The sequence below is a fragment of the Talpa occidentalis genome, unplaced genomic scaffold (assembly GCF_014898055.3).
Source record: "Talpa occidentalis isolate TD23 unplaced genomic scaffold, MPIMG_talOcc4v2.1 talOcc4.5, whole genome shotgun sequence".
NCBI lineage: Eukaryota > Metazoa > Chordata > Mammalia > Eulipotyphla > Talpidae > Talpa > Talpa occidentalis.
In genome coordinates this window covers 107,274,199-107,297,311 of record NW_023604861.1, presented here as the reverse complement: position 1 = coordinate 107,297,311, position 23,113 = coordinate 107,274,199, and the positions used below count along the sequence as shown (strand labels likewise).

The 23,113-nt window shown below is 32.0% G+C and overlaps 1 long non-coding RNA gene across 1 annotated transcript in view; it reads left to right on the top strand.

Annotated features, from left to right (window-relative positions):
• Positions 1-1,564: 1,564 nt before the first annotated feature.
• LOC129146985 (uncharacterized) overlaps positions 1,565-23,113 on the top strand; it is a 216,428-nt gene continuing 194,879 nt past the window's right edge. The window contains exon 1 of the long non-coding RNA XR_008554433.1: positions 1,565-2,194. This is a non-coding gene — a long non-coding RNA (uncharacterized LOC129146985). The remainder of the gene's footprint in view (positions 2,195-23,113) is intronic.

Genomic DNA, 23,113 nt, shown 5'->3' with positions numbered 1-23,113 from the left:
CCTTTCTGAATTGGTGTTGGTGAAATCAAGCTGGCGTCAACCGGTTAGAAGGATAAACATGCTGACCCTTGGCCACTCTCCCTTCTACTGCCCTCTACTTCTGGATAAATACCCCTGCCCTATGCCAAAGAACAAGATGGTGGTCCTTCTGAAATGAGTATGCTGCCCCCCCTCAGTTTGTCGACAAATTAAACTGCTTTCCTTCTCTTCAAACTCTGTTTCCTTCCATTGGCTAAGGGAAACCAAGACCAGCATTAGTTAACACTTCACAGCAGTACCACGGTGTAAGTAAGGACACAGAATTAAGAGATTTTCATCCTTCTTTCTTCCCTTGGCCAACCTGCCATTAGTGTTACATATCTTCACCTGGTAACTAATCTTCTCCCATAATTAAATGGGGCAGGGAACATCATACCTCCCCCTTTTATAGACATGCTTTTGTAACAACTTGACATAGAAAAGGTGCACAATAAACATTAATCAATGAGGAATACAATGTTGCAATTAAGTGTTTTACATGTTTAATCAGTCAAAGAGAAAAGTCAGAGAAATTGTGTTTTGATACCTATACAAGGAACTGAATAATAAAAACCAGCTAAAATTGGAATCTGAGCACAAACACAAGAGACTGGCTATTATGAAAATATTTAAAAGAATTATTTTAGATCCAGATGCACTATGAGAAATAGATATAGCAAAACTAAATGTAACATCAATTATTTTGTAGGCATTTATTGAATAGCAGTCATTGATAATACGGACACTAAAGAAATATTGACTATGTAAGGTGTTTCCTGCAGTTTGATTTAGATACATTGATCAGTCAGGCAGATAACAGTAGTATTTCTCTTTGATTAGAACTTTAAATAAATAACACCCTCTCTTTCTTTTGTTATTTACAAATTTTGCATTAGCTTAACTAGTCACTGGATGTCAGCCTTGTTTCACTAAAATTTGCTTGCTAGTGTTATTTTTGACTAGCAAGTTTATAATTATTAAATATTACCAAAATTAGTTCCCTGCATTGTTTTGGAAAAAAAGGAATAAAATCTATGTGAATAAGAAAAAAGCTTCTTAGAAAATGCATAAGTTTTCTTTATAAATAGCCAAATTTCCATTAGGTAGAAATCATACTGTTTGAGGCAAGTAAAGATGTAGCAATAAAAGCAGTAATTCTTTCTACCACTAAAATGACCACAGTTTGGCCAAGACAGTTTCCCTCATAATACAGAGGAAAACAAAAATTATTTTGAAATCTATAAAATATTTTTTAAAATATTTAGAAGAGAAAATACCTTTCCCAAATTTATATTTCTTTCCCAAATTCTAAATTATGCATTCCTCATGCTAAATAACTCAACAAATTTCAATCTTTATACAAATCCTGACAGAATTTTTGAAAGTTTCCATTACACCACTTCATTTTTTATGAAAGACCTACATAAGTACCTGTTTCCCCTAAAGTAAAGAAAAACAAAGTGTATTTTACGACAAAAGCTGAAAAGTGAAAAACCGCGACGAACGGCTGTTTTACGGCAGTCATCACAGCAAAGGTGTGCGCCGAGCCTTGAGAACGGCACCTCCAAGCTCCTTTCCCAGGAATTACACTCAGCACTTCAGTTTCAAGGGGAAGTTGACAAAAATGATATTGAAGAGGTTTTAGTGTCCAGACCAAGAACTGACAGACGAAGAGATGCAATTGCTGGTGGGCAGGTTACTAATCAAAACGCAACATGGTAAAGGCCAGAAAGTTAAGTCGCGAGAACTGAACTTGTGCGGGATTTTCACTAGGATTCACCATGCTGCAATGATTGCAAAATAATGCGACTTTAATTTGAAAGGCTTAGGGCAGGTTGTCAGGATGTTCTGAATGCCTGCAAAGAATTGGGTGATGGAAAAACGCCGGCGGCTAAGCAGTCAGGGACACTGTTGTATTTCAAGCCTTCCATGTTGGCCACATTAGATAACAGCCTGGACCTTTGACTTTGGGGGTGGCAGATGCCAGAGACTGTGTGTTTGCCTGCTTGTCCTAAGGGTTTCAACAGATGATCAGTTTTTAATAGATGACCCCTCACCGTTTTCTCCTTACCGCAATCTCCTTTACCTCCCACCACCCCAACCTCAGATTATTCGGTCTGATACACCTAATCATCGCCTCTGAGCCTGGCAGTGTGCTCACCACCTTCAGATTCTGGTAAGTGAAACTACACTGTATATACATTATTTCTACTTCATACAGGTGTGTACTTATCATCACTTTTACTGTATGTTGTTATTTAAAGTTGGAAGTGTTATTTTGTATGATTTGGTAGGTTTTTTGGGAGTCTGGGAATACTTATTCCATACAAAGTAATAGTATGTGTTTCTTTGCTTTATGTCGCTTTGACTTAGAAAATATTTTGATAGGAGGGAAAACTGTATTACCATCAAGTTTTCTCATTTAGAGTATAGAGCATAACACATATAGGGTGACATCTGATTTCATACATTATCTCAGAAAAGAGAAATTAGCATGTGGGTATCTGAAGTGCTTATTGCTGTAAGTAATAATAAATCTCTGCCTTGTCCAGAGACTTCATGTCTACTTCCAGAAATAAGTATAAATGTAAAACTTTATCAAATATAATATGCTATTTCTGAGACAGGTATTTTCTACTTTGTGTTATCAAGAATAATGTTATGTTTTAAGGGAAATTTCTTTTAATATTAAAACATTTAAAGCTTAAAATTTGGAAAAACAAAGAAAACTCAGACATCACCTATTCCTACTGTTGACTTTTACATAGAGTAAACTAAAAACAGAAAAGTTATTTTGTTAAAATACGATAATAATAGGGATGGAATTTTTTCCCCTTAATATGAGTTGGCTTATGTTCTAGTCATATTATAAAGGGCACTTATATCAACTCTAGTGGGAAAGTATAATGTGTGGTACATTTCTCTTAGAGCTAAAATTCATCCATCTAATTTCTAACTCTGATAAATTCAGCAAATATAATTCTTCATATTTGATAAAGCTAGACTTTTTTTTTTCTATACTTCTTGCTGGTTACGGTTGTGTTCGTTTATTTTACAATCCTTTATTTTTAGATCCAGAAGTTTTACTGTTCTAAAAAATTCCTCTAGATGTTGTCTACTGGGGGATTCCAAACTGAAAATAAATATTATAATCCAATATTATTGAAAAGAATCAGTAAAACTGATAAATCTATAACGAGTCTAACATAAAAAGAGAAAAGACAAATTATTAATGTTATGTGAAAGAGGACACTTGGCTGTCACTGTTTTTTATAGAGAGATTAAAAGAACAATAACAGAATATTAAGAATTATTTTAGGGCCTCCCTGGTGGCACAGCGGGTTGAGTGCAGTGCTGTGAAGCTGTCCGCAGCCTCTGCAGTGCAGGTTCAATCCTGGCCAGCTGGGGAAATACCCACATGGCGAGCAGACCTCTCCTGTCTCACCCACTGCGCCCCTCAGCAGTGTATTTCAGTCCATCTGCCTGTTCTGCTCTCCACTCTGTTTCTGGTGAATTCTCTTACCCTCCCGCGCCTCTGGCCTATACCCCAGCTCTTGTATAAATAAAAATAAAATAAAATAATTTAAAAATTAAATAAATAAGAATTATTCTATGCTTACAATTTTGATAATCTATATGAAATGGACCAATTACTTCACAAGTGAAAACTACCAAAACGTATACAAGAAGTCAATAATCTGATTAGATTATTCATTTAAAAAATTGAATCTGTAATTAATAACCTTCCAAATAGAAATAAACACAGATGAGTTCACTGTGCTGGAATTCTACCAAAAATTCTAGAGAATACTATACTAATTCTCTTGAGAAAATAGTAGCAGTAAGTATTTCATTCTGACTTATTCTAATTACACTTTATGGTTCAGAATGTCAAATTCCAAAACCAGACAAGGATATTACAAGTGAAACTCCTAGTTAATGCAATAAGGCAGTAAAATGAAAATTCCATAGAATCAGCAAAAAAAAAAAAAAAATCCATCTTCCTGAATCTAAATCAAGTATAGAAAGATTTAAAGATACAAGGTTAATATTAAAAACATAGTAAGGATATTTTCTTATCTATCAGCAATGAGCAATTGGAATTTGAAGTAAAAAGCTACAATATAATTTATCAGACTACCAAAATATGTAATAATTAGGTATAGATCTAACAAAATATGTAGAATACCCAGTGAGAAATACTTCAGACCTCTGATTAAAAAACTCAAAGACAAATACATACTGAAGAAGAACAAGATAGGGGATGTCTTATCTCCTAATTTTAAGACTTAGGAAAAAGCTGCAGTTATTAAAACATGTGATATTAACAAAAGAATAGGCAGATCAGTGGAATGGTGTAGAGAGCCCAGAAAATGAACAATAAAATTATATAGCCAAATGATCTCTGATAATAGAGCAAAGGTAATTCAGTGGAGAAAGAACGACTATTACAAGGAATGATGACAGAACAACTGAACATTCACTAGCCAAATAGATGAATGTGGCCATAGACTTTTCATGTAAATTGACTCAAAATTGATCAAATTTGCTAAATTTTTATATGTAGATATAAATGCAAAATGTAAAATGCAAAGCTTAATAATCACACAAGATAGCAAGGAGAAAATATATGTGCATTGGGTTTGATGATTACCTTTTGTTTTATCTAATTTTGTTTTTTAATTGAAGTGGCATTGCATTATAATATAAAAGTTTCAGATATGCATCATTGGGAATCAATGTATAAATACTACATTAAGTTCACCACTGAAAGAGAAATATATGGGCCATCTGCTCTATAATGGCTAATGGTTGGAAGCAATAGTTTATTTGGCTGCTAAATATTGGAACTAAAAATTGTTAAGTATTTTTCATATTCTCTAACAAATAGTATTTGCACGTGAAAGATAAAAAATCTGTTAGCAATAAGAAATATTGGGCAATCTCCATTTTGAGAGCCTTGATGTTTACTGTAACACTACAATGATGGTTAGATGTAATATAAGTGACTAGGAAACCCAGTCACTACTGTTCAGGAGGCTAAGGTATAGCAAAATCAGCATTTAACCAAGTTTTCAATGAACATGCTAACTGAGAACTTCTAGAGTTACTGAAGTAGAGAGCAGTGATAAAATGTGAATAGCTCAGACTCCCTGGAGGACAAAAGGATATTGGATTCTTTCATTGAAGAAATCATGCATGTAGGTATATTGATACCTTAAAACACTTGATGATACTCCTATCTTTCCAGTAAATTCAACAACTGATAGGCCTTGGTGACTCTCAATGCTGAAGGAAGTCATTTCCCAATCATATCACTGCCACAGTCATTATAGGAGGGGGGATGGAAATTAAACAAACTACCTTATCTCACTAATACTTTCTTTACCATCCCCTTTCAAGAGGTATCCAGATACAGTTTGTTTTATGTAAGATGGATGAAATACTCCTGCCATTCTGGTCAAAGGTATTTTAATGTTCCTTCTTATTGTCATAATTTAATAAAGAAAAAATGACTGTACAACTACTACCAGTACTAAAATTAGTTATAATAATGATGTAATACTAGTAAAATACAGTCTCTAAGACTAAATTTTTAATTGGAGAAGATGTGAAACATTATGTCCCTGGGTTAGCTGATAAGATCAAAATACAAAGAAAAAGTTGGTTTTTTATATTTTAATGAAACTAAAGGTGTTGACACTAGAGACCTATGTAGTTTAATGATTCTAGTAAAAATCTAGGAGCTGAGAAACAGCAATACATGTGGAATATGAGACACCTCAGTTGGTTAATCTCCTGACTACTTACCTTATAAAGATCCAAACTTCAATTACCTTATAAATGATCCTAACTTCAATTTTAGTTACATTCCATTATATTCCAGATATATTTCAGTTTTCCATTTTGCCCAATCTAAACCATAAGATAGAAAGAATTCTAGCAAATTTGTTTCTAAAGTTTTTTCTCTGTTCCAATGAAATTACTCTCTACTTAAGATCTTTTTAGGAAGCATGTCTTATTCCTTACAGACCTTCTTGGGTGAGAATTTTTATTCTATAAACCATTCAGTTTTACATTAGTTCCTTTGACTTTGACTCTAAAGATGACCCATCTTACCTTATAGCAAATTGATTGTCTGGAAGCCCCAAACTGTCAATCAGAGTGTCACATTAAAACTACAGATATTTTCTGTAGTTCACCAATCTAATTAACATGATCATTCAGCTGAGTAAACCATCACACTAGCACATCTATTATTAGGGTCATTTCAGGTATTTCTACATTAATGTTTTTAATAACACAGAAATAGTGATGGTGCTCTTTAGAGAAAGGTCATAAAAATTGTACTGACAAAAAAAGTCCCCCTCTGCATTTTATATATGATACATTTAATCTAATCGAGACTGTGAGCAAATTAATTAATGGAACTTTTGTTTCTTTATATCCAGACTAATCCCAGTTTTCCCATGATTTTTCTCAGATAATTATATTACTAAGATTATGAAACTATATAAATAGCCTCCTATTATTTGCTCCTAACATTTAAGCAACAAATTTAAATGGATGCTGAACAATACTAAGTACAAATATTGAGACAGAAGTTTTATTTTTCATAAATCTGGACTGTCATTCATTCCCATTTGTTCTGTGATGAATGTATACATGGTCACTATTTCTACATTGATTGAAGTAGATTAAGTGAATGAGTTACTAGGATAACACTCAGTGGGCTGGACTGCAGGCTTTAAGATGTGCTAAGCATAGTAAACCTGAATCTGCATAATTTGCAAAAACTGGGCTCAGAAAATCTCAAATCACCATTTTTGGAATTTGACTATTCTCCCCTCTGTCCTTCAATCAAAATGAAAAATCCCTATTTTCTGTTGTTCTGTAGCAGTCAGTTGCTATGCTGGACAAACTATTACTATACATGTACATATTTTATTAATCCAGAATCTTGGTTCTCTAAAACAGCCTTGAATTTGTCCAAGTGTCCAAATTTGGCCTCCTTTGATTTCTGTAAGACCCCAACATTCATCTAATTATTTATGTTTGTGCTTAATTCAGGCATTGTTTCCGTTCCTTGCAACAAAATCATGATTCTTTAATATATAACCAGATTCTATAAGTATAACAAAAGCACAATCAAGAGTCTTAGGTAAAGACTTTTTTAAATATTTTTTAACATTTATCATTTTTTTAAATTTTTTAGACAATATTTACTTCCCCCCACAAACCTTCAGATTGAGTCCCCATAGAATTTCTTTCCCCAAGGCACCCGTGCACCATCACCACAGTCCCCTGTGCTTCTCCCTCCCTCCCTCTGATCCCTCTCCCTCCTCCTCCCCTGCAGTATGTCTCTGGTTTATAATTGTCTATTTTTGCTTTGTTGTGTTTGGTAATGTTATTATTTTTTTATACAGATGTCTTATTTGGTTCCCCTGTATTCCTGTTATAAGTGAAACCATCTGATAGTTTTCTTTTCCCTTCTGGCTTATTTCACTGAGTGTAATAGCTTTTAGCTCTATCCACGTTGCTGCAAATGGCATGAGTTTATCTTTTTTGATTGGTAAATAATATTCCATGGTGTATATGTACCACATCTTCTTGATCCAGTCATCTAGTTTTGGGCATTTGGGTCGTTTCCAGGTTTTACCTATTGTAAATAGTGCTGCAATAAACATAGGTGTACAGGTGCTCTTTTGAATCACTGTTTTTGTGTCCTTTGGGTAGATCCCTAGGAGTAGAATTGCCTGATCATATGGTAGCTCCATTTTTAGTAGACTGAGGAACCTTCAGACAGCTTTCCATAGTGGTTGGACCAGTTTGCACTCTCACCAGCAATGTAGGAGAATTCCTTTTTCACCACATCCTCACCAACATTTGTTGTTGCTTGTTTTTTATTGCTATGTGCCATTCTTACTAGTGTAAGGTGGTATCTCAGTGTGGTTTTGATTTGCATTTCCCTGATTATAATGGATGTTGAACATTTTTTCATATGCCTATTGACCATTTGCATTTCCTCTTTGGACAAATGTCTTTTGAGTTCTTCTGCCCATTTCTTGACTGGATTGTTTATTTTGTTTTTGTTGAGCCCTGTGAGTTCTTTGTATGTCTTTGTGATCAGTCCCTTATCAGTTGAGTGGAATGCAAAGATTTTTTTCCCAATCAGTGGAGTGTCTGTTTTGGTTACTGTCTCTTTTGCTGTTCAGAAGCTTTTATGTTTGATGTAATCCCAGGTGTTTATCTTTGCCTTCACTATCACTGCTTTGGGTGATGAGTCTTTAAAGATGTTTCTGAGGTGTATGTCTTGTAGTGTTTTACCTATATTTTCTTCTATCTATTTTATGGTTTCAGGTCTTATGTCCAGTTCTTTTTATCCATTTTGAGGTGATTTTTGTGCACGGTGAGAGGTAGTGGTCTAGTTTCATTTTTTTGCAAGTGGAGGTCCAGTTTTCCCAGCACCATTTATTGAGCAAAATGTCCATGTTCCATTGCATATTCTGTGCTCCTTTGTCAAAGATTAGTTGTTCATGAAAGTGTGGCTTTATTTCTGGGCTCTCTATTTGGTTCCATTGATCTGTGTGTCTGTTTTTGTTACAATACCAAACTGTTTTAATTATTATGGCTTTGTCGTATAGCTGGTAAAGACTTCTAAACCAACAGTATGGTCTGGAGATTTTATCTCTTATCTTTGTATGCCTTATAATATACATGACATATTAATATAGTGCAACCAGCATATGGTTGATAAAAATAGATACAAATAAATGTTATGTTTGCTTATTTTTAAAATAAATATATGAGATGAAATATTTCATGTTCTGGGTATGGAGAAGAGAAAATAATATAGTGGGGGGTGGGAGATGGTAATGTAAATTAAGAAAAAATCACTTTCTTCTGAAAGCCTTTAAAAATTGTTGACTGTTTCCTTTTAGTATACATTTCCTAATATTCTCCTTTGCATTTATATTTATGGTCTTCTAATCCTAATGACATTCCATAACTTTTGAGGATAAGATATTTGTTTAATTTCTGTTAGTGTAAGATCTGAACATTTTGATATTTGCAGCAGAATTTAGTAACTGAATATAAATCAAAGTAGTCTGTTATACTGCAGTACAAATGACTCAAAACTCTTAGTGGCTTACAAAAACAGAAGCTTATTTCTAGCTTAATACCACATGTCCATTGTGGGTGAGCTGTAAATTTGTTTTATGTAAATTTTACAAAAAGAGAGGTTTATATGGAAAACCTTCTGCACACTCTTAAATACTTTATTTGCCAGTGTGACTTGTTACTTAGCATCACATTTCATTAGATTAATAAAAACATATGACTAAATGTGATATGAATGTGATTAAGGAACATGATCCACTCTAAGCAAGGGGCATAGATGGCAAGAAATTAAGAATTTTGACAAAAGGTAATATGAAATAATACAAATTATGTGAACTGAAAGTAGTTACCTAATTTCTTCAGTTTTCAGAGTGATTTTAATATATAAATTAAAGCAGCAACAAGTATGAAATATCCATCACAATGCTTACCATATTGTGGATATCAGTAATGACATTTTCTTTTCTAAACTTTCTATTCCAAATAATTCACATTCTATGTGCAAGTGTGCTCAACACCTAAAGACAATAACAGTGCAGTTACACCTATTTTGTGTAAAAATATCCATGTGTGCATGAAATTGTTGTAACTGCATCATTCACATGCATACACACACACACATATATATACACACATATCCCTTTATTCCAGATGTTGAAAATAATTAAAATTATTTAAAAATATTAAAATATGGGCCTCCCCAGTGGTGCAACGGTTGAGCGTTGGGCTGCGAAGCTGCCTGCAGCCTCTGCAGCACCAGTTTGATCCCCAGCCACTGGCAAGGGTCCCACATAGCGCGACCGACCTCTCCTGCCAAGCCCGCTGCTCCCCTCAGCAGTGGATTTCGTCGGTATGCCTGTTCTGTTCCCCACTCTGGCTCTAGTGAAATCTCTCACCCTCCTGTGCTTCTGACTGTACCCAGTGCTTGTATAAATAAATACATAAACCTTAAAAAAATAAAAATATTAAAATATGCAATCACTTTCTAATAGATTGCAACTTACAATCATATATGATCCCCCAAAATGCAGAGCCGTGGAAGTTATAATGAATGGGCAACAGTCTTATCTATAACTTCTTTATCTATTTAAGGACTTTTAAGAAAATGCTCAACGTCATTTGTTTTATGGATTAGATGTCTGAAAACACTTAAATTTAGAAAGCATCTCACTGTGTGTTTGAAAACTAGTGGGCCAAAATCTAAGTATGAAAATAGATGATACTGTGAAATTTGAATTTGCAATACTTAAACTGAATATTGAAGCACCTTCCCTAATAATTTCTCAAGTATAGCCAACAAACATGATTAAATTCAAGAAAGTATTCAATTATGAGTGACAGGAAAGGTGCACTTAAGATTAATATAAATAAAATGAAGGCATTGATCACTGTCAACTAATCAGGTGGGGGGGAAATAAAATGCTTTGCGTTTTTGGAAAGGTATTTGAAAAATAGAACATAGCATCATTTTAATAATCTCTCAAGTCAGCTATCAAGTTTGCAGAGGGAGTCAGTGAGCCAGTTAGCATTCAAATTAGTGTATAAATATAAATTTAAATAGTGAAGAGTATATCTTTTTTCACATGGTTAAAACATACATTTATCAAATAATATAGAGCTTAGATTTTTCTCAAAAATAATGCTAATGTTTTAAAAATTATGTGTGTATACACACAAACATTTATATATTATATCTGCTATCAGAGAAAAATAAATATTTTGAAATAAAAATGACAAAAGAATAAGATTTAGGATTCACAAGCAAAAACTAGTAAATACATGAGCATATACCAGTTTCTTGCATGTTAATACAGCCTCCTAAATTTAATTATGTCTGTGTATCTTCCCCCAAAAGAAAAACAGTTCAACAAGGACAGCAAATAACCCAACCATGGCTAATAACCATAGCATAACAAGGAGATAGATGTTGTGAACATTAATGCCTGTGTAAAGAAGAGAAAAATATTCTGAAGTGATCACAACCATTTCTGCATTCCTGGCAAAATCAAATGGTGAATACATGGAAATGAGAAATAATATAGGATTTAAAAAGAGAAAATGGCACTTCAAAAAAGGTAGTTCAACCCTGAGTAGAAAATACTGATAATAGAGGCCTGGAGAATCAAAATTTTGTTTCATTGATAATCTAAATATTAGAGCAAAAGTATCTGGAGCAAAAAGTCTCAGTGTTGGGAAGGCACTTCTTTTAGTGTCACTGGAACCCCTCAGGACAGTTGTACTGAAGGAAAAGGGGAAACAAGTAGTGGATATTAAAGTCCCTACAGAAAGAAGGAAACTGAAAATAAAAAGCCATCCTACCCCATTGATGAGTGCCATCAATGATAGAAACTTCACATTCTCATAACAAAAATACAGGATATTTTTAAACTAAAAAAATTTAAATATCCTACACAAAGCTACCATCTCTATCTAAATTGTGATCCAGGAAAACATATTAAAAAAACTAGCAACAACAAATGTTGGCGAGGTTGTGGAGAAAAAGGAACTCTTCTGCACTGTTGGTGGGAATGCAAACTGGTCCAACCACTATGGAGAGCTGTGTGGAGATTTCTGGACCTACTAAACATAGAGCTTCCATATGATCCAGCAATTCCACTCCTAGGTATTTACCCAAAGGACACAGAAACATCCATTCCAAAGAACACCTGCACCCCTATGTTTATAGCAGCACTATTTACAATAGCTAAGCTTTGGAAACAGCCCAAATGCCCAAAAATAGATGACTGGATCAAGAAGATGTGGTACATATATACCATGGAATATTACTCAGCATTCAAAAAAGATAAACACATGCAATTTGCAGCTACATGGATGGCGCTGGAAGGGATCATGCTCAGCGAAATAAGCCAAAAAGAAAAAGAAAAATACCGGATGGTCTCACTCATAGCAGGAATCTAGAAAACTTAAATAAGGGATCAGGAAAAAGAATAACTATAAGAAAGTGAAAATCAAAATCAACAAAAAACTATGAACCAGAGACACTTTTTGGGGGGTGGGGGCCGGGAGGGGAGGGATTGGGGTCAGAATGGGGCATGTGCAGTTGTATGGGGAATATAAAAATAAAATTTATTATTTAATAATAAATAAATAAATAAATAAATAAAAATTGTAGAACACATCAATACAAAAATACTATTATTAAAATTATGTGATAAAATTGTCAAGGTTCTGCAACTTCACCTATCAAAACTCAAGCATAATGCAAAAAAAAATCTATAATACGGTATCATGAATCAGATGCTGGCACATTTGTTTTTATGAAGGGCAAGAGAATAAATATCTTAGACTTTACAGGCCATGTAGAGTCTGTCACATAGTTTTTTTGTTTTGCTTTAAACCCTTCAAAAATGTAATAGAGCCTCCCCTAGTGGCGCAGGTGGTTGAGCGCAGCACTGTAAAGCTGTCCGCAGCCTCTGCAGAGCCAGTTCGATCCCGGCTGTGCCAGCGAGGGTCCCACGTGGCACAGCAGAACTCTCCTGTCACGCCCGCTGCTCCCCTCAACAGTATATTTCGTCAGTCTGCCTGTTCTGTTCCCCACTCTGTCTCTGGTGAATCCTCTCTCCCTCCCGCGCATCTGGCCTGTACCCCTGTTCTTGCATAAATAAATAAATAAATCTTAAAAAAAATGTAATAGACATTCTAAGTTCATGGCATAATTGAAACCTATTCATAGCCAATTTGGTCCACAAACAGTTTTTCAGTCCCTGTTCTAAATTGATTTAATGTCCTTAAAAACTTTCACAGATATTTCAAAATCCTTAGATTTCCTATTGGATTTTAAGAACAAAGGAAAACTAGAACAGCACAATAAAAGATAATGGATGGATATTAAAAATATATAATCAAAGGGTATTTAAAACTGAAAAAAGGAAACAACCCAATAGAAGATGGCAAATATTTTGGACAATTCAAGAAATAAGGAATATGTATAGCAAATAAGTATATGGACTGATAACAATATCATTAGGTATTAGGTAAAGCTACAGCTCAATGGCAGTGTTTCAGGAAACAGTTTATATTATCTGTTCACACTTCTTGTTAATGTCACATCAATGATTTCATTATAAGTCATTTCCAAATATATATTATAGAAAGCTGTATTGAAAATACATTTGTATTCCAGCTTCTAATCATTGTCTTAGAATGTCTCCATTTAAAGTAATGAAGTTGTGAGTGATAGGACTACAGAAATAAAAAGACAGAAAAAAATGATATCTGTAATTAGATAATATTTTTGCCTTCATGCATCAAAATTTTTTATAATGTAGCCAAAATTGTCGCGCATACAAAAACCGTGATGAGTTGCTTTCTTTTCACTTAAATATATTTAAATTAATGCACGCAACCCAGTTAAGTAGTTTGATTATCAGGTGCACATTTGGCTCTTTAAAACAAAGTGAAGTCTGTCATTATATATTGAGTTGAATGATGAGAGAAATTAAAAATGACAATGTGATACTACAGTGAGCTACATTTTACTACCTGCTTCTAAGGATGTATAGCACATCCAATGATGTGATGTGTGTTCACATATATTACAAATTTGCCTTTCAAAAATCCTGTTGATGTCTGTTGTACATGAAGATTCTAAAATATTGTTTTTCTCTTCAGTAGGAAGAATAACAATTATAGAAGGTATCAGTGGTGAGAATAAATTATTAGTATTGTCAGAGGAGAGAAAATTTCCCCCTAATCTTGTGGATTCTCTTGGGGTAGCTATGCAATCAAATTAACATCAGATATATTACTAGGGGCTGGGGCAGGGGGGATAAGAAATTTAATTATTTGTATGCAGGAAATCTACAAAGACAAACAGATTTCAAAGACAGTGAACAATATGATAGTATATATCCCATGCTAAGGAATGGGATAGTGATCGAGTAGCTTTAGGGAATTAAGAGGGAAAGTCAAATGATAGAGAGGGTAGCTCACATGAAAAAGAACAGAAACTTTGTAATTAGATGTTTTTCCCATCATGTAAAGAGGTTTTTCACATAAAAAGGTAGTATGTGGTAATAACTCTAATTCTGGGTAAGACACCCATTTTCATTGTTTCAGGTATTAAAAGAGTGGTAAAAGTTTCTTGTGAGTTTGAAGGATCTCAGCTGATTTCAGGTCAAAATAATCCACATGTTAAAGTGATAAACATTGAGGAAGCCTATTCTGAACATCTTGTAGAGAAGTATCTTTCAGTTGCCTTTCTCAATATATTTCAGATGCCAGATTAACCGTTTTTCACAACCTTACTAACATAATAGGTAATTTTAAAAAATCTTACACAAGATGATTTTTAAGGTATAATCCAATTTTCATTGTGTAAAAAGAGATTTTCATTTCAGAAAACAGATTCCTATGTAAATAACTGGTTTTTCTGTTTTCGCTATCTCAGAAATGAGGAATATATAGTGAATACATAAACAAGTAGGGATTGATTAACCAAGGAAAACAATGTCAATTATCACTTTTCCATATTTCAGGCTCATTCTCTTTTTAAAGAAAATATTTCATTTTTGCAGTTGACTCCACCTTCTAAAATTTAAATCACCATTCCAAAGTCAGATGTATATTCTTCTCATCCATATTTATGTGTTTTGCTGCATATATGTGCATTCCTAAGAAATTATATCATTATTTTTTTATTTTCAACCTTTATCTAAATGGTATTATTCTATAGCATTTCTAATATTCTTTTATATTGGTTTATATAACTAACTCATTAATTTCACTGCTGTCTAATTTTCCATTGAAAATTTTATCAAAATTTATGTATTCCCATTGATGAATATTTTCCATGTTTTTCATTATTATAAGTTATTGTATACTGAGCATATTAGTAACATTTGCTTGTATTATAGAATATGTTAATACTACTTCTGGTTATTAATTTTAAAAAGGAATTCAAAGGTTGTAATAGAGTATTTGAACTTTTAGTTTTGTTGAACTTGTTACTTTCCTCTCCACATTGGTCTTACAAAGTTATACTGCTACCACCAGTGTAAGAAAATTCATATTTGTCCATGTTTCTACTAACTTGTACTATAGCCAAATTTTTTTAAAAAGTCACTTTGATGAATGTTTAATAGAGCATTTATGTCATTTAAATTTCATGTCACTACACTCAGGAGAAGATCTTGAAGAGTACAAATGGTTTCCTCCTATAGTGAATTTCTACCACTATAGCCTAAATTTAAGTGTTCAAAAGTCTAACCTCTAGCTACAGACCAATGAGGACATTTGCCACTTATAAATATTTAGAATGTGTTTGAGGAAGTTTATGTATGGATATTCCCCAAATCATTTATTGGCTAGTGAATATATTTATTCCAATTTGTACTGTCCATTATTTAATATATTTAATATATTTAATTCTAATTTATAACATATGTAACTCCACATATGTGTAAATTAATTTCTGGCTTTCTCTTTAATTTTAGAACTTGTGCCTGTGCCATATTTCATTTGTTATTTTACTATATTATTATAATTAGATCAAATATATATATAGGAATATCATCTTCCTTCAATTTTTCATTCTCCTGGCTGTTTATCTTTTTGTATAAATTTTGGCTCAAATTTCTTAAATGCCACATAGTAGGTCTTACTATTTGTGTTCATTGTTGGCCTATTTTAATTTTTAATTAATATTTAAATATTAATTTAAATAATATTTTGAATTTATCTTCAATTTTGCTTTATCTTCACATAAATTCCCCCGCAACCCCTTCACATGAATTCATATGTATTTTTTAGAGTTCATTACTAGGAAATTTTCAGCTGTTTCTATTAAGAATGGAATGGTCATCATAGATTTGCAATTCTTTCTAATTTTCACTTTCAAATCCTATTTGAAATTATTGTTAATGTAAATCTTATCTCCAGCAACCTAATAGGCTTCTATTAATTATAGCCATCTGTCTTTATTTATTTTGAGAGTCTATATAGACAATCTATGTCACAGATTGGGACAGAAACACTTCTTTTAAGAAATACTATTAATTTTGTCTTAAGTTTCAACATAGCGGATATTGAATTACATCCAGTATTTATCTGTACCTAATGAGATGATTAGGGGTTTTCCTTTCACTTCAAGATATTGAATTATATTAATAGATATACTAACTTTTTTATTAGCATGTCTTTAATAATTCTTTTTGATTAGCACATATCAATACATCACTTAACTTTACTATTGATTTATAAATATATAGCAAATATTTACATTAGATTAATCTGTGATATTTTTCTTTCTCTTTTTATTCATTCAGATTTTTCTATTAAACTTATAAAAAGTCACTTGAGTTATAGGAAAAGATGTATTTCAATTGCCTGGAAAATTTTGCATCAATAATAGATTTGAGTTTCCTTGAACTTTGGTCAAATTTTATGGAAGGTTCTAAGGAACTCATTAATTTATTTTGTGTAAATGTTTTCTAATTGATATTCTTGAATGTAACTTTACTTCAGCTTTAATTTCTCCTTGAAAAAATTTTGGTAAATTATATTTTTCCTGTAAATTGTCTATTTCATCTAACTTTTCAAATATATTTACATACTTGAATTATTCTATGACAGTCTAACCTCTATTGTATATTGATTTATGTTTTACTTTTTTCCAATTTTATTTAAAAGTGTTTTTTTTTCAATCACAGACTTTTTTCAATCAATGACTTGCATGTTTTGATCAATCCTATGTGCATTTTATTGCTTTCTATTTCATTATTTTCTTTTTTGAAACATTTACTCCTATATATTTTAAAAGCATACTATGGCATTTGTTTTCTGAATTTGTTTTGACTTGAATATATACTTCTTGAGTGTTAATTTTTAGTCTTTTCTATTATATGCTTTTAACATTGAAAAACCATCTCAGGATTTCTTACTAAAATCCAAAAGATCTATTTGAAATGTTTTTTCATTGTTGTCTTCACTCCTAAATATTTTATAAATTCCATTACAATTTCATCTTTGACACATAAATTATTTAGTAGTTTTTTTTCAGTTTTTACATGTTGTGATGGATGCTTATCTAAGAGATATTCTTTTATGAAGTGAATTGTAATCATCCTTTTCTTGCAGCGTAGGATAGTTGCATTCCATCTAAGAGAAATACCCCATGTTCATCAGGTAGCAATAAGATACATCCTACTTTGTGCATTATTATTCAAATTAAATATCTCTACCTTGAAGTAAAAACACCAATTAAACTAAGAAAACAGAGAGTATGATGTGCTAAAAATTCCTCAATACCATAACAGTTTCATCAAACTTAAATAAAACATTTTTTTCAGCCATTTGTAAATGGGTCTTTTTCAAATGTTTAATTTATTTTAAATCAGAGGTTTTATATTAAGACAGCAAGTTCTAGTATTTTACCCAAATAAAACCGCAGTAACCACATTTATTTTTAACTATCTTCTAAGGTATAAAAGATAGATAATAACACATACATCATTGATTTATTGTGTACACTGAATAAATATTTGAAAGAATTTACTGCGGTGTCTGGGAAATTGTAAGTAATAAATGTTATTTGAATAAAAAGCATATTGTTATGTTTAAAATATTTAGCACTTCTATAAAAAAACTTGAAGTTGAGTCAGCTATAGTCTTTTGTAAAAAAAAATTAAGCATAATAATAAAATGATTTTTTGATTCAAGAAAATTTTCATATAAAAATTGGTTTTGCTCCTTTTTTAATGCATAGTTTATAGTATTTCTGAAGCCCAAGAAATACATAACTGCCATGAAAACTGAGACAAATATGAGAAAAATAGCTCCATAAAATATTCAAATTATTGCTTGGAGAAATCATGAAACTTTTTGTTGAAGATTTCCAAGTTCTACTCATGTATAACAAGTCACAGAAATGAAACTCACTTCAAATTTTTTATTGTTTTTTCCCTTGAATAGCTCTATCAATCAACGTGATCTAATTATCATTTATAGGCTGTTCTGTACCATTTAAAAAAATAAAGCCATTTCAAGTACATATAAAATATTTCCTAGATATACTATATGATGAGACATAAGTATACTTAAACAAGTTTAAAGGAACAAAAATCCTACAATGTATGTTATTTCTGTCAATTAACAATGTTTCTTGAATAAAACAAATTTAAACAAAAATCTGCAAAATCCCCAAGATATCTGCAAAATCCCCAAGTCTCTTCATGTTATGCAACAAATTTTCAAATTGTCTGAGACAAAGAAAATCTTAAAGTAAATGAAAACATTTTGAGCTTATGTGTACAAAATGTAGCAAAATAGTGAAGTACAAAGAGAGAAGTTTATAGTATTACACATATACATTACAATAGAAAAAATATCTAAAATCAGAAAACCTTATGAAACTAAGAATAGCAAATTAATCTTAAAGCAAGTAGAGGATGGAAATAATAAAAATAAGAGCAGACAGCAGTGGAATTCAAAACAGAGAGCAATAGAAGAAATTAATTAGACCTAAGGCTGGGTCATTGACATAAAATTGATAAACTTCTAACCAAACTGGTGAAAAAAAAAAGAGAGAAAGAAGATAGAATTTACAAATATTTTAAGGAGAAAAAAGGACAGAACTAACCTAATAAAGAGAATAATAGAAAATACTAAAATTTACTGTGTTCATAAATTCAACTTAAATGAAATGCACAAATTCATTGAAACATGTAGATTGCCAAAGTATACTCAATACCAAATAGATAACCTGAATAAAATTGTCTATTAAAGATACTGAACTCAGAAAAACAACAACAAAATATTACAATATAAACTATCTGCCTAGAATATTTCACAGATGAAATCAACCACTTAAGGAAGAAATACCAATTTTAGAAAATATTTTCTTAAGAGAAGGTAACATTTTTCCCTTACTTTATGAGGGCAACATTAGTCTATTAAAAAGTAAACAAGAGAAGTTATTAAAAGCAAACTACAGAACAATACCCATCACAGTGACATCAGAAACCCTCCAAAAATTAAAAATTATACTCTAGATTTTTTTTTTTACACTCACACCTATGGGATTATCAATTCTGAAACTATTTTAAGTAAACATTATGTTTGAAAACAATGTAAACATATTGTAGAAAATGAGACAATAATTCTCACTGTTAGAGGAAAAAGTTATAAATAGGGAGAGTATGAAAGCTAGGAATGAACCTGTGCTATTTGATTAAAATTGAGTTATTAACATTCAGTTTTATAAAAATATGTGTGTATGTTATACATATACATATATGTATATATAAACTATAATGTATAATATATACATGTTTCATATAACACAATAATTTGCTATATGGATAATATATAATAGATATTACTGTAAATATATGTAGTTAGATATAAAAATGAACATAGATGTTTGTGTATGCTTGGATTAGTAAGTATACATATATATCCTAGCTGTGTGCTTAGCTGGACTAGAAGCTGTGATGCCCTGTTACAATGATCATATTTAAGATCCATATTTTAATTTATGAATATCAAAAAAAAGAAACCAGAACACGTTGGAAGAGTGGTTGATTCTATGACTGCTACAGGGAAAATACCAGGTGTGCCTAGAGAATTTTGTGATACCAAATGTGATATAAGGAGACACAAAAGGAAGGACAGAGGGAAGGTGGAGAGAAAGGAAGATTATACATTATGCAGTGCATTATATAGGAACCAAGTTAAAAGAGCTCCCATTGACCAAAGCTGAGAAATATGAACAACTACATAAATATAGTATTGGATTAGAGTCTAAAGAATAAATACTGATTATCTATTGCATAAATAACTTAATAAAGTTATTCTCCACTAGGGGAGAATTTCAATCTATATTTATTTATAACAGGAATATGAAAAATAAAAATGTTAATTAGAATAGTAATAATAATGTCCTGTTCAACATTCACTGGTGGTTGTTAAAATTAGATAGTGAAAACTTTGAGGCAAAACAAGGTATTCACATAGTCTCAAAATATCTCCTCCCAAATATGCCTTAATTATAAAGAAAAATAGTAACTGTAAAATGGATAGACTAGGCATGGAGCACCTTAATGAAGTGATCAAGGTTAATATCACTGATAATACAACACTGATATAAATTTCCTGATTTGATGCACTGAGAAGGGCACAGCAAGTTTGTGGTATGCTTAAAAGTAATTTATAAATGCAATTGAATCATGAAAAATTACAAATCAAGGGACATTGAACAATGTAGCTGGTCAGTACTCTTCAAACATGTCAATGCTTGGAAAAATAAAGAAATACTGAGAAATTTTCACAGCATGTGGGAGACTAAAAAGATATAACTAAATGCAAAGTGCGAATGCAGATTAGATCTTGGCACTGGGAAGTAATGGCAGTTTTAAACTGATGATATCTAAATAATGTCTGAGGTTTAGTTAATAGTACAAACATGACTTTTTTTATTTTGATAATTGTATTGTGGTTTTCATATGATGAGAACATTAGAGTAAGGAGGATGAAAATAGACAGGAAACTTGCAGCATAAAATTTTAAAAATAAGAAAGTGCTTTCTAATTATTTGCCCATTTCTTCTAGGTTATCCAATTTCTAGTCATAAAGATCTTTCTAGTAGTCTCATAAGCCTCTGTTTTTCTATAATTTCTGTTGCTACTTCTCTGATTCTATTTACTAGTTTTCTTATTTTTTTTTCTTAATGAATCTAGCTCAAGGTTTGTCTATTTTCTTAATTTAAAAAAACAGCTTTGGTTCATTGATCTTTTTTTACTATCCTTTTTGTTTCTATTTCATTTATTTCTGCTCTAATTTTTATTTCTTTGCTTTACTGGCTTTTTGTTGTTCTTCTTTTACTAGCTCCTTAAAGTATATGGTTAGATGATTCATTTGAGCTCTTTCTTGTTTCTTGATATGAGCCTACATTGCCAGATACATACCTCTTGATACTGATTTTGCTGAGCCACACAGCTTCTTGTAGGGTATATCATCATTTTCATTTGTCTCTAGGTATTTTTAAATTTCTCTAATTTCCTCATGAACCTTGTAGCTAAGCAATGGTATGTTTTTGATGCTCCACTTATTAGAGGTTATCCCTACTTTCTTTTTGTGATTGATTTCTAGTTTGATAACATTGTGATTACAGAAATACTTGATATGATTTCCATCTCCCTGAATTATTGATAGTTTTGTGACCCAGCATGTAGCCTATCCTCAAGAATATTTCATGAACTCTTTTTTTTTTGTTTCATGAACTCTTGATAAAAATGCATACTTTGCATATTTTTGGGTACAGTGGACTTTATAGGAAGTACCTTCTGAATCAGAGATTTTATATTTCTCTGAGCAAATCTAGCATCAGAATTTATCATTTTTCAGAATATAAATTATTAAATTTTTAGGAAATCACACACAAATTATATACTTCCTTGGTTCCTTCCTTTTACACCTAATTCGTTTTGAAAGTACTGCCCATCACATATTGTTTATTGAGCATGTCAATCATTTCCAAGAAATCATAAATCATTTAGTTAAATGCTTCTAAGCTGGAAGCTTCGATATGGCTCAGAGATTCTTGCTAAATCATTTTGTCTTAGTCTCAGTGCCATTGTGGTTTACTCCAAAAATTTCTCACAACTTCATTTCTAGTCATCATTTCTATATTATTGGGACCCTTTTGTGAATGTGAGGATGAGGACAAATCCAGTGATGGGAATCTATTCCATGAATTGACAGAATAATAAAGAATCACCAGAAGAGCCAGATAGGCTGCTGGATCCCAGTACTGGGAGTATCATAGGGAATTTGAATAAATGTTGTAGGTATGTCCAAAAAGTATAAAAGACATGGACTTGAGAGCTCTGGTGACCAGTCATGTTTTAATTTCCTAGAAATATTCTCCTGCTTCACTATCTAAGCTTTAATACCTTTTACTCAAAGTGCTAGCATTTTCTCCATCCTGTTTTGCATTCCACCCAGTCTGATTTACCTCTAATCAGTTTATTCATGTAGCAATTGTCATGTTTCCAAACCCTCCAAAAGCTTCCTATTGTTATTGAAATGAAATCAGAACAATCTACATAGTCTACAAGTCTTTTCATAATTTGGCCTCATCTGTTTCTTTAGATGCTTCTCACATCATTCAAGCTATACTGCCTATTTTTCTCTCGAAATAGTCTCTTTCTCACTGAAGGGTCATTGAACGTATTATTCATTCTACCTAGAATGCTCTACCCTCCTGTCCTAATACTTACTAATTGTTTATACTTAAAATTTAGTTCTCTTTGCAGCAATATTTCTAATAACCTACTTAATAAAATGAAATCTGCATAATAAGCTCACTAAGCACAGTTAAAATGTTGTAAAGCTTATAATTATATGATCATTTGAATAATGGTCACTTTTATTAATAATCTGTGAGATCTATGAGCAGTGAGACCATCAGTTTTTGCTCAGCTGCTGGTATAGTGCCTGGCATATCATTCAATTCCAATAAGCTAATTGAGTGATTTAATTAGGATCAAGTAGACATTTCTCCTTCTATTCCAACTTCCCAACATACATTCTCTATTCGCACTGCATATGAGAAAGTAAAATTAGGTGATATCATCAACTGCCTCTTCATGATTTCTCACCAGTGAGAACAATCTTAAAGCAATCCATTTCATAAGAGTTGAACTACTTAGGTTCATGACATCATTTCATTCTGGGAGGGGCACGCATACACACATTTTCCTGTATCTCTATTATCAACTTAACATCCACTGGGAATACTTCCTTCTTTTATCCAAGAATGTTTAAGGCATTCCAAATAACTATTATGTTACCAGATCCTCTCTTTGGATTATGGGGCACACCTTAGTACATTCTGTTACAGACATGGTTGTAGATTCAATGTCATAAGTCATTCCACTTTATGTAGATCTTCTACTTAGAATGACTTCCCTCAGATGGCAGTAGAGGTATGTCAGGCATTTGGGCATTTATG